This window comes from Pteropus alecto, unplaced genomic scaffold (genome assembly GCF_000325575.1).
Source record: "Pteropus alecto unplaced genomic scaffold, ASM32557v1 scaffold101, whole genome shotgun sequence".
NCBI classification, from domain to species: domain Eukaryota; kingdom Metazoa; phylum Chordata; class Mammalia; order Chiroptera; family Pteropodidae; genus Pteropus; species Pteropus alecto.
The window spans coordinates 18475623-18487824 of record NW_006432945.1 but is presented as its reverse complement, the minus strand read 5'-3'; positions in this window follow the sequence as shown (position 1 = coordinate 18487824).

The window sequence follows — 12202 nt, the reverse complement described above, 5'->3', positions numbered from 1 at the left end:
GGGAGGAGGGGGAAGAGGGGGAGGAGGGGCAGAGAAGGGCTTGTGCGTCCTCAGCACGTCGGACGTGACTGCTGCCGTGAGATGCGTGTGGTCTCCTGGGGACAGCGCGAGCCGTGGGATACGGCCTCCTCGCGGTGGTCATGACGGTTGAGGTGAGTCTCACCAAACCCCACCGTCAGAGGTGTCCGGAAGCAACGGGAACGGACACCAGCACCTGGATCGTCCCCGTCCCCCTCTGCGAAGCCGGGCACGGCCAGCACTCACCACGTATCCGTGTGACCAGACGCCAGCTCTCGTCCGTAGCCCATCCGCAGGCAGCACTGCACGGGGACAGGGACCCGAGTTGAACGGGAGGCTGCCCGGTGCGGCCCTGGACCTGCAGGCGGCGGGAGCTCGGGAGGCCCCGGGGCCGGGCGGGGGGAGGGCGCCGCTGTGGCGAGGGGTGCAGACCCGCACGCGGGGGGGCCGTTCGAACCTTTGCGTTCCCTTCATCGAGGACGAGGACGGAGAAGGCGAGGGCGGGAACTGGGGAGGCGGCGTGTGCCCCACGACGGGTGTCACTTGTGCGGCCGCCCCCTGCCCGCCGCCCATGCGCAGAGGGGACGAGCGCTGGGTCCCGCCCCGCAGGAACAGACTGCGTGTGGCATTGTGCCCATCGCGAGCGCCCTCTGCGGGCGCCGTGCATGCCGCGTCTGGGGGGTCCTCTGCCCCGGACACGGGGCACCGTCGGGGAGGGCGGCAGGGCCGTGAGCAGGGGAGGCGCCGGTACCCGAGGCGCAGGGCAGGGGACTTGGGAAGCTCCGTCGGTGGCCCGGACCCCACCTGGCCAGGCGTTTGCTGAGGGGACCAGCTCTCCCCTGCTCTGCGCCTGGGCCCCTGGCCTTTGCGACATCCTGGTTGTGCTTTATCGCTTTCCGCTGACGAATGCGACAGGCCCTGGGGGAATTCTGGCTAAAGAATGACTCCCCTTCGGTCAGTGCGTGAGACAGGCTGGGAGGAGCGCCCCTCCCTCCCGCCACCCCGCCGAACCCACACCGCCTGTCCGGACGGAGGGCACGTATCGGGTCAGTGGGACCAGGAAGCAGCTCGCAAAACCAAATCAGCTCCAACTGGCTGCCATTCAGGCCGTTTAATTAAATTAGCTGTTGCTGCCTGACTGATAAGGACAGTTTGGAAAAGGCAGAAAGCCACTCATCCTGGCAGCCAAGAAAATGTGCTAATGGGGACACTCTGAGAGGGACCCCCCACCCCGCCACCAGCAGCGGGACCTAGGGGTCTTTGTGTCCCGAGCCATCTGCTCTGGCTCGGGGCCCCCGGCCCTGTCTGGCTCTAGTCCTGTGGGCGCTGCGGCGGGCCGGCCTCCTGCGCCCAGCTCCGGCCGGGGTCACCCTCCTCCTCCGCCACACGCCCGTGCTCGCGGGAGTCGGGAGGGAAGCGGGGGTTTTTCTGGGGGGACAGCTCGCTCTCGCATGCTAGGAGGGAGGGAGAAAAGGGCTGGAAGCTTCGCGAGGCTGCGAGTGCCCCGCCCGGCCCCCTTACTTGCTGACGGCTGCTCCAGCGTGACCTCGCGGAGCCTGTGAATTATGCTGCTGCTGCCTCTGGTTGAGCTGGGGCACCTGGGCTCACCCTTCGCACCTGGCCTTGGTCTAAGACTCCAGGTCCGAGGCGAGGGGGGAGCATGGATGTCGGGGCCTCCTGGCATTAGCAGCGGCCCTTGCCGGACTCCGGCACCCGCCCCCGAGCCATCTGGGCCCATCTTGGTTCCAAGTCTAACTTTCCAGGCTTCCTAGAATTCCTGGTGCTACCTGGACGTTCTGGTTCATTCTGTTTCTGCTTAAATTGACCGGAACTGGTTTCCTGCCCTAAGTCGACTTAAAGATGACTTAGCCCAACCCCCTTCTGCGGCAGGCGAGCCTGAGGACCAGAGATATTAAGCGATTTTCTCAAAATCACACAGGGAGAAGGGCCCGGCCCAGGTCGAGCCGGGCCTCTGCCCCCACGGGGCTCTGCTGCCTGCCCGGGCTCCGGGCGCCTTCCCCGGAAGCCTGGGCGTCGGGGGAGCCCGGGGGGCTCTCGTCCATTTCCCTCCTTCTCATGACTCCTTCCTCTTCTTTTTGGGGGTGTGTGTGTGAAGTTTTTTGTTGAGGCAACCGGGCGCCTTCCCCGGAAGCCTGGGCGTCGGGGGGGCCCGGGGGGCTCTCGTCCGTTTCCCTCCTTCTCACGACTCCTTCCTCTTCTTTTTGGGGGTGTGTGCGCGAAGTTTTTTGTTGAGGCTAAATTCACATAGCATGCAAGTAACCATCTGAAACTGGGCAATTAAGCGGTAGTTAGGTACTCACGATGCGGTGCCATCGCCCCATAAAAACACCCGGGTGGCTGAGTCCCCCCACCCCCATCCATCGCCTGGTGGCCCCCGCCCACCGCCGTCTGCGGAGCTGCCCGTGCAGGGTCTTCATACGCAGGAGTCACAGACGGGTGAGCTTCCGTGTCCGGGTTGCTCGCCGAGCGTGACGTTTTCAAGGTCCGTCCACGTGGTGGCCTGTGTCAGCGCTTTGCTCCTTCCCGTGACTGGGTAACACCCCGTCACCTTGTTGGCCGGGGCCGATGGGAATGCGTTTCCGCCTTTCGCGGTGGTGGTAACGTTGCTGCAAACATTCGCATGCAAATAAGCGTCTGCTGGGCAGTTTTTGCCTCTCTTGGGGAGACCCCCAGGAGTGAAATGTCCGGGGTCATGTGGTGACCCCGTGTTAAACTTTTGGGGAAACGGCCAAATTGTTTTCTATATACCACATTTCTGCCAGCAATTTCTACCCGCCGGCCTGGCCTGGGCCTTGTCCCCTTTGGCTCTGTGGCCCGTTCGGAGGCCTGTGTCCCTTGGGTCTAACACTGGGGGAGACAGTGATCATCTTCACCGAAGCTGCTAAAGAGAGAACGATCTTTCTGGAGAGAAATAGTGTCGATCTGCTTTACAAGGTGGGCGGGGCCGACGTCTCCCGCACACGAGGTGAACTTGGAGCCTGTGGGATGACGGAAGGGAAGGGGGGAGGAAGGGAGCAGGGGGCCGAGCCCCGGGAACGGGCGAGGAGGCCGCCCGGCCGCCTGCCGGGGAATCTGTGCCGCGAGGGACACCTGGCCTCCGCCGGGGCGGGCCAGTGGCTGCCGCTTCTGCAGTGGGGTTTCTACCGAGGCGTGAGACAGAGGCGACATTCGAGCTAAGAGACTAGGAGGCGCCGAGGAGGCTGGGGGCCCCCCATCCGTGCTGCCCCTCACTTCCCCCTACCCTGGATGCGCAGAGAGCGGGGGGCGGGGTGGGGGGTCCCCGAGGACACCAGCAGCACCGAGGAGCGGGGCCGCCGTGCGCGTCGGTGCAGCCTGTGGCCCGAGCCGGGATGACCGAGCCGCGCCACGTGACGTACGTCACCTTCAGACCTCGTCCTCCGGGTGCATCTGCGGACGAAAAGTGCGTCTTTTCTCCCTGAAGTTCTAGACTTCTGAGCTACACGGGGCGTTATACACGCGGAGAGCTAAGTGAGAAATGACAAAGGCTGGTGAACTGGACGTATTTACTGAAATAACTGACGTGAAAAGCTTTCGAGCCCTTAAGGTCAACAGAAGGAAGAAGCTTCCGGGAAGACACGCGTCGAACCCAGTCCTTTCCGAAGAGCGCGCGGGGAGGCTGGAGCCGTCAGCCCCGAGTCACGGAGGACGTGTTGGCCGCCTCCAGCCCCGAAGGAACCGGTCCTCCGGGAGCGTGGATTTAAGCAGTTGTCATATTGGGAACCGGATGGAAAGAAGTTGCCTCGCTCTGAGCAAATGGGTACTTTCCTGGGGTCGGTCAGGTGAATACAATGATCGCTTTACGTCTTCCTCATATAAAATAATATAAAATCATGGCAAAATACGTCAAGTTGGGAGAGCATCTTTATAATTCCGTTACCCGAACACAACAAAGCTCATTATTCATTACTCTCTTCTAATATTCGCCCACGTGTATGTGTGTAATTGTTGGGGCGATTTGTCGATAAATCGATTGATCTTTAAAAGATGGTTAAGTTGAACTTGGCCAGTAGGTGAGTTCGGAAGTTAGAATTATTGGTTCTTTGCCCCCAATTTGCTGCACGTTCCATTTCCTCACTCTAGACCCCCGGCCACAAGGTGGGGACACGGACACCCTCGCTCCCTTTCGGTGCTGACTGGGGTCAAAGCTTCGTGTCTGTGAGGTCATCTCAGCCATTCAGAGACAAGTACGAGCGAATCTCAGACTCATCATTAACTTTGGAGAAAACTATCATTATTCTCTGAAAGTGTTTTTTGTGTGAAGACTGGGCCACATGTATGAACCACAGAACGAGGAGGTAGTCCTACAAGGCTCCCCTCAGCCTTCACTGACCTGTAATAGGGCCTGGAGAGACTCCCCTTTACCTGGCCTTCGCAGGTGGAGGCAGGAAAATCTCGAGCAACCTATCTGCCGTTATTTGGATTGGTTGCTTCATCTGTAAAACACGGTAATAATCACCATTTTTCAGGGTGGTTATGAGGCTCAAACGAGCTAATGCAGGAGAAAGTGCTTCATAAACCTCTTCAAATGATTCATGTTTTTTCCTAGAAAAATGTAAACAGGTTATTCCGTTGAACTACTCCTAATATTTATCACGGAGCATTTCCCCCCACATCATCTGAATGAGAAAGTAACTTCGAGTTTGGTGGCCAATGGCCCATTTCCATCACCTAGGTCCGGCCCTGTCCTCCTCCTCCAGCGTTCAGCTGCTCGTGGAGATCTTGCCAGAGGGCGGGCAAAAGAAATGGAAGCAGAAATCGGTCAATGTGACTCTGGGATAGCAGCCCTGATGAAAGACGCGTGGGCGGAGGACGTCACGCCGCGTTAAGCTGGAGTTAAGTTAAACTTCTCGCCGGGAAGTTGCAGGACCCTGCTGGTCATTTCGTCCTGCCGGGGGCAGCGACCCTTCTTTCTCGACGGAAGAAAAGTCGTCGTCTTCCTGAAAAGTGGTCTGTCTTCCAGAATGACACGCACTGACTTTCGAAGGGCTGAGAGGCGTCCACATCAGCCCCACGACTCGGGCAGCAGTGGGCTGGCAGATGTTGAGCCGAGCGGACTGTTGCTTCAGCCGAGCCCGACGCGGTAATCGCCCCCCTTCCCCCCCCGCCCCACGGCGATCAGAGAGTCGCTGTAAACGCGCAGCCTGCGCCACCGCGCAGCGTGAAGTGCAGGGCTGCCGGGGATGGTGGCTTCTCAACCGCAGTACATGATCGCACTCTAAGACTCGTGCCCGTGGCGATGCGGCACATGGGGAGAAGGCCCGCTGGTCCGTGTGCGGGGCTGCACTTGGGGTACACGGTGAATGACGCTCCCACGTTACGGCGAGACGCGTGTGGAGCCTGCTGTCAAGTTCAGAGGGGACGAACTCTCTGTGACTAACCCACTCCCGGGAGGTCAGAGCTCAGAGACATCATTTATGCAGGTGGTGAAGTCGACCAAGCCGGGTCGCGGTTTGGCAAAGATTCTTAGAGACGACACGTCTGCGTTCAGGGTCGGGGCCGGGGCCGGGGACGGCTCGGTTACTAGCCGCCCGGGTCCATCTCGGCGAGTTGCTTCCATCTTTCGGGCGCTGGTGTCATCTGTAACGTACGGGGTTCTGGGTTGTCTGAGGTCACTGATCGCCGGGCACGTGCGTGCGGCACTAGCTCTAAAGTCACATAGACTTGAGTTTGGATCCTGGCTCCATCCCCCAGCGGTGGGCCATCGGGCAAGTCACTTACACATCTGTGACGATCGCTCCTGCCCAGGGCCTCCCCCTCACTGTTCGTCCTCTCAGGACAGGATCGCCATTAGCCTCAGAGGCCACTCCTCCCTCCCTCAGGCCCTCGCTCGGCTCTCGTTTTACTGAGACTTCCCTTGGGTACGACATCTGCACTTGCGAGCCTGACGTGTCCCAACACCTTCTTCACTTTATTATTCTCCTCAATGCCCACACCGAACGCAGCGCACACGGCACTTAATTGTCTTATCTATGGGTTTTTTTCTCTCCTTCCCTGCTGTATCTCCAGTTTCTAGAATGATCTAGGTGCTCAGTAAACATTTGCCACGTAAATGGACACTTTCTGTCAGGGCGATGTGGGTGCAGCGCTGAGCACGGGGCCTGGAAGCTGGTGAGCTCTGCACGCGTGTCACGCTCGTTCCAATGGCAACGTCTTCGTCCTCACAGCCCACGGGGGCACGTGCGTTCCCCTTCCCTCCAGACACCCCCGGGCGAGGGTCCTCACCGCCTCGGAGCGGGCAACGGCTGACTCTGTTGAGATTGGTTTAGAAGCAGAAGGAATTCGTCACCGCGAGGAAGGTGAGGGGCGGCCAGCGTGGCAGTGACCTTCAAACACCTGAAGGTGAGGTCACGTGAGTGGGAACCCCGGAAGCACATTCCAAGGCCTGAGAAAGGATGTGCACAAACTTGGTGTCTGATGGGGACAGTGAATCGCTCAAGGGTCAAGGTCTCCCAGAAGCTGGATGACTGCATCTCGCTAGCCCTGGGGGTCACCACGTAGCAGGTAACTGGGACTGCGCCTGGGGACCGCAGTCTCGGACAGCCGCGGACGGGGCGTGTTGAGCACGGCGTCTCGGGGGCAAAGCAGACCGACAGCCAACAGGAGTGTCGCTTCATCCGTACAATCAGAGAAGCCACGTCTCCGCCACCAGGAGGCCGAGGACGTCACCTCAGTCAGAAGCCCAGGCCGGTGACCCAGCTGCCGGACACGCCAGCTTTCAGACCCAGAGCCACCGACACAGGGAAGGCTGAGTCCCCGGGTGGAGACGCCCTTCAAGGGTCACCGCAGGGGTCTCCCCCATGTCCTCCCGAAGGGCACTCGGCCCTTTCCCAGAGCAGCATGTAGCGGATGAGGGGACCACGCACACTTCCTGCAGCCTGGGACTCAGGTCCCTCTTTGACAGTGATATCTGCAGAGTTCTGGTCACCATGCCATGTGCCTATATCTGTAACTTCTGTCATCTGTCTATCATCTATCTGTCTGTCTGTCTGTCATCTATCTATCTGTCTGTCTGTCTGTCTATCATCTATCTATCTATCTGTCTGTCTGTCATCTATATATCTACCTGTCTGTCTGTCTGTCTTCTGTCTCCTACCAGTTCTGCGTTCTGGAGCGCCCCGACCGGTCGTGATTCGGGCAGTGCCGACATCGGTGCTAGCTCACTGGCATTCAGGCTTGTGGCAAAGCTGCCCAGGCCCCCCAGGGGAGGCAGAGTTGTCTGCCCCGGTCCCGCCCGCCCGGCCCCAGCGCCGATTTCTCAGCAAAGCGCTGCCCGCCCCGTCAGAGCCCCTCTCGCTCCTCTCTCTGCGTGACCCGTCAGTCCTTCCCGTACGCGGCGTCCCCACTGGTGGCGAGGTGCTCAAGCACAGAGCGGACCCTACTCAATGTCACTCTGGCGGATGTCCTGTGGGGACCCACAGCAGGGAAGAGGCGGGAGCTTGAGGGGCAGAGGCCGTGGCGCGTGCACCTTGAACTGTGGCAAGGTTTTTATTGTTTATTCCAGTGTTGGGTGGATGCCTCTTGGGAAGCATTTAATTGTGATGCGTTGAGAAACTCTCTCGGCTGTTCAGGAAAAGGCAGTTAAACATGGGAGTTTTCTCGAAAGTTTCTGGTTCACGTGTGCAAAAAACAGAAGCAAGAGAGACCCGGGCGAGGCCCGAGCTCAGGAACCTGCCCTCTGCCCTCGCGCCGCCTCCGTGGCGCCCTAAAACCACGGGGACCCTGACGTTGGCAGCCACGGACGCTCCGCGGGTCTGTCATCCGTCACAAGCCTCCCCCGCTGCCCTCCCCCAGCTCCGCGGACCCCGAGCTGCTGAGCACAACCCGCCACGGGCCGGGACCCATGGGGCCACGCATGCAGCCCAGGCTGGGTGTCTGCAGAGGTCAGCGGCGAGGCCGTGGGGTGCGCTGGGCCCGCACCGCCTTCCCGGTGAGGGCTGCTAAAGCCAGCGCCCTCGGCTTTGGCGGGCGACCATCACGGCGTCGTCTGATAGCACGCTGAGACCCGGGGCCGTTAGCGAGCTGCGTCCACATCGCTCCCACTCTTCCCGGTGGCAGCACGAGCAGGCACACGCACACGTGCACATGTGCACAGCGCACACGCACACGCGCACACATTCGCACACACATCACAGCACACACATGCACACATGCGCACACACACAAGAATGCACACATGTGAATACACACACATATATACGCATGCACACACATGCACACACGTGCACATGTACACAGCGCGCACACACACAGCACACAGATGCACACATGCGCACACATACATAAGCATGCACACATGTGAACACATGTGCATATGTGTGCATGCACATGTACACAGCACACACGTACACACGTGCACATGCACACAGGACGCACGTGCATGCACATGTGCACACATGCGCACGTGCACACACTCTCACGGTCTTCCAGAACCTCCTGGGCTCCCACTCTTCCCGGTGGCAGCACGAGCAGGCACGCGCACACACGTGCACATGTACACAGCGCGCACACACGCGCACACATACACAAGCATGCACACACGTGAACACACGTGCATGCATGTGCATACACACATGTACACAGCGCGCACACAGCACACGCATGCACACATACACAAGCATGCACACATGTGAACACATGTGCATATATGTGCATGCACATGTACACAGCACACACGTACACGCATGCACATGCACGCAGCACGCACATGCATACACATGTGCACACATGCACACGTGCACACACTCTCACGGTCTTCTTCACACGATAGTCAGGCTTCCAGAACCTCCTGCGGACAGCAGGACTGTCCCAAACCTACTCTTTATGAAAGGGGCTGGACTTGGGTCTGGGGGCAGGACAAAGTCCACCAGGCAGGTGGAGCAGGAGCCACCAGCACAGCTGCATCACCCCGTGCCCCGAGCCCCGTGCCCCGAGCCCCGTGCGTGGGCCTGTGGTGCGCTCAGCCGTCTCGGGCTCTGGGGAGGGTACCTCCTGCCCCCTGCTCCTGCCTCCTGCCTCTGGCCTCCCGCCGAAGCTGCACACCTGGCGTGTAAATCTCCCGCAGACCAGGCGGCTGAGCGAGCACAAGGCCGCGGCTCCCGGCCCGCTGGCAAGCGGGGGGCATGTGGGCCTCGGCTCTTGGCGGGTCTCAGCAGCTGTGTCCTGGGGCAGCAGAGACGGCGAGAGATCAGCAGAGAGACCCACCGCCTCAGCGCCCGTGGGCGAGCGCCGGCCCCGGGCCCATCGTCCCAGCTCCTCCGGGACTCGGCACTCTGGGAGCCTGGGGGGTGAGCGGGAGACAGACTGGGATGCGGGGGTCTTGACGCACAGGCTACGCGAAGACAGTTCTGTGGTCGGGCCAAATATTTAATTTCATTTTTCACGTCTTCATGGTCCCCACCTGCCGACCTGACCCCGCTTCCTGGGCAGGCGGCCTGCACGCTACCTGTGGCCGCCCCTGCCAAAGCCAGAGTGTGTGGACAGGGCCAGGAAAGGGCCGGGTGTGGGGGACACGTCCTCCTGGGGGTGCCCCTCTCTTTGAGAAAGTGCCTTCTCGGAGGTGTGTGCCCCTGGCCCAGCGGGGGGCTGCTCTCCTGGAGTCGTGGAGAGGTGGAGGCGTCTCGAGGTCATTTCATCTAATTTCCTTATTTAGCAGATGACGGAGTTGACGCTCGTCAAGTTACCCAGTCTTTGCAATAACCCACTAAAATGGGGACTACCACTTCCTCCTGCGGTCAGGAGACTAAGTACCAAGGACGTGAGGTGACTTGCCCATGGCCACAGAGATGGCCCGCAGAGGGGTCAAGGCCAGAGACCGGGTATTCTGACTCTCCGTCTAAGGTCTCCCTGCCCTAACCCAGGGCCCTTAAAGGTTAGTCTAAGGGCTCACGCTGCTGGGCGATGATATTTTCATTCACCTGTGACAAAATATGAAAGACACACGTCAGCAGAAGCATGCCGACTTCCCGCCTTGGAAAAGCCTGTCCCCTACGATGAGAGGGTCTCTTTCGCGCAGTGTGGTATGTAAAGTTCCATTGTTTAAGGAATTACAGTGACATTAAGTAGGGCAGTCCGCGTGCGTGGTCACCAGCAAGGTCGGCAGAGACGTGCAGGAGAGTCCCACAGGCACGTGCCACCCCTGCCTTGTCTCATCAGGCAGCCGTTGTCACCGTGCCCAGCGTCGGCCTCGGCACCGCGGGGTATGACCCTGCCCCACGGCACTGAGAGCCGCTGCCTTGCTCATTCTCAGGAACCCACAGGCCGAGGGGACCGTGGGGGTCTGTGACAAAGGGGAGGCCCTCGCCTGTCCCAGGAGCTGGGGGCCTGGGAAGCAGAAGGGCCGATGTGGCCATAAGTGGCCATCCCTTCCCGTCCCTGGTGCCAGACAGGAGACAGTGCAGAGCTGTGAGTTACCTCGCGTGCCGACACCGCCGTCCGTGCCCGGGGGGAAGTGGCAGGAGGGAGGACGCTGTGAGGACACTGGCCGGGTCCCTGGGCTGTCACTTGGGGGGATGGGAATCTGAGCGGGTCCCTCCCGGTGCTTCGCGAACCCTGTGATGATGAAGTCACGTGGCTCAGACCGCACCCTCGTTCAGGGCTGGGCGTCCAGGTGCTCGGCGCTGTCGGTCCTTATGTGCCTCCCACTCCCGTCTCTCCCTGCCCGGCCTCCGGGGACCCCCACGCAGAACTGTGACGGTCTCGTCTACGGGGCCCTCACTCTGGCACCCCAGCTTCTTCCAGCCAGAAAAATGCTACTCGACATCCCAATTCACACCGAACGCCTCAGAGCGTCTGAGGGGCCGATGCTGACGCAGAGGGAACGCGCTGGCCGCGACATTCCAGACGCGCGGCGCACGGCCGAGGGGCTTGGCCGCCCACCCCGCTCCCACGGCTGGCGGGCCCCGCTCCCGACCTGGCCGGGGGGCCGTCGTCTCGGCTGTCACTGCCCATCTCTGTCCTGCTCTGTGTGCTCAGTGGCACAGCTGACACCTGGCACGTCACAGTCCGACATGCGAGGCCACGGGGGGTCGAGTGGGGCAGGGGTGTGGGCGAGCACTTGGCTTTCGCTGCCAGGTACATGTCACAGCACGTTCCACCCGTGACAGGGGGTCAGGCCTGGCCCCGGTCCGATTTCTATCAGGCACAGATCCGCTGGAGTCAAGTGACGGTGTGGGTCTGACGGGCTTATCCGGCAGGTCCCGGGTCCGGGACGGAGGCTGCGGGGAGGAGGCGGGGGTGGGGGCCAGGTATTGACGTTCTGTCCTCCTTTGCTTGTCTTCACATTTGTCCCTAGTCGTGACTGCTGACATTTGAGCAGATCGCACTATGCAAACGGGCTAGTTCGCTTCATTTCGTGCCTCCTACGTGAGGTTCTGGAAGGCTGACCATTGTGTGAGCATGAACATGGCCCGACCCTGAGACCCGTGACTCTGACCCCACGACCGTTGGCAACCAGGTGAGACTTTCCCCTCACATGTGTTTGATCTCTATTGGTTGGATCCGCAGGTGTGAAACCCACAGGTACGGGGGGCCGACTGTGTTATTAACCACTCAGTGATTCGCTCGGACCCCCCGAGGGGTGTTGCAGGAGGCCCAGTGGGCGTCCCTGGACACAGGCCCAAGACGAGACGGCAATGCCAGGGTCTCCCAGTAGAACCAGAACACAGCAGGACACGGGAGACTTGGGGGGGCGAGCTCCCACGGTTTGTGGGTCCAGTTCCACTTTCTCTCCTCCCCTAATGACATGGCTTCCTAGTCTGCCTGGCTCCAAGTCTGCCACCCACAGCCCGTCCCCTTCGGCAGGAGGAGCCGCCACTCGGGGTGGTCGCCGGAGCTGTCCCTGGCTGGCGAGCTGGGCCGTGTGGGGGCCGAGGGGCAGAGGCCGCGGGCTGGGGCTGCATCTGGGACTGCCCAGCCCTGGCTGGGGCAGGCATCCGGGTGGTTCCCGCCCCAGGTGGCCGTCGAGCGGTTCGCAGAGCCTGCCCGTCCGCCACGCTCACCTCGCCCCTAGAGGCACTGCCCTTGTCATGCGCCTGGCGGCGCTTTCATCCTAAGTGAATTCAACAGTGAAGAGAGGGTCCGGTCTGTGGGCCCACAGAGGAGCGTGGCCACAAGGTCTCCACCGAATCGCCTGTGCTGTCCCACG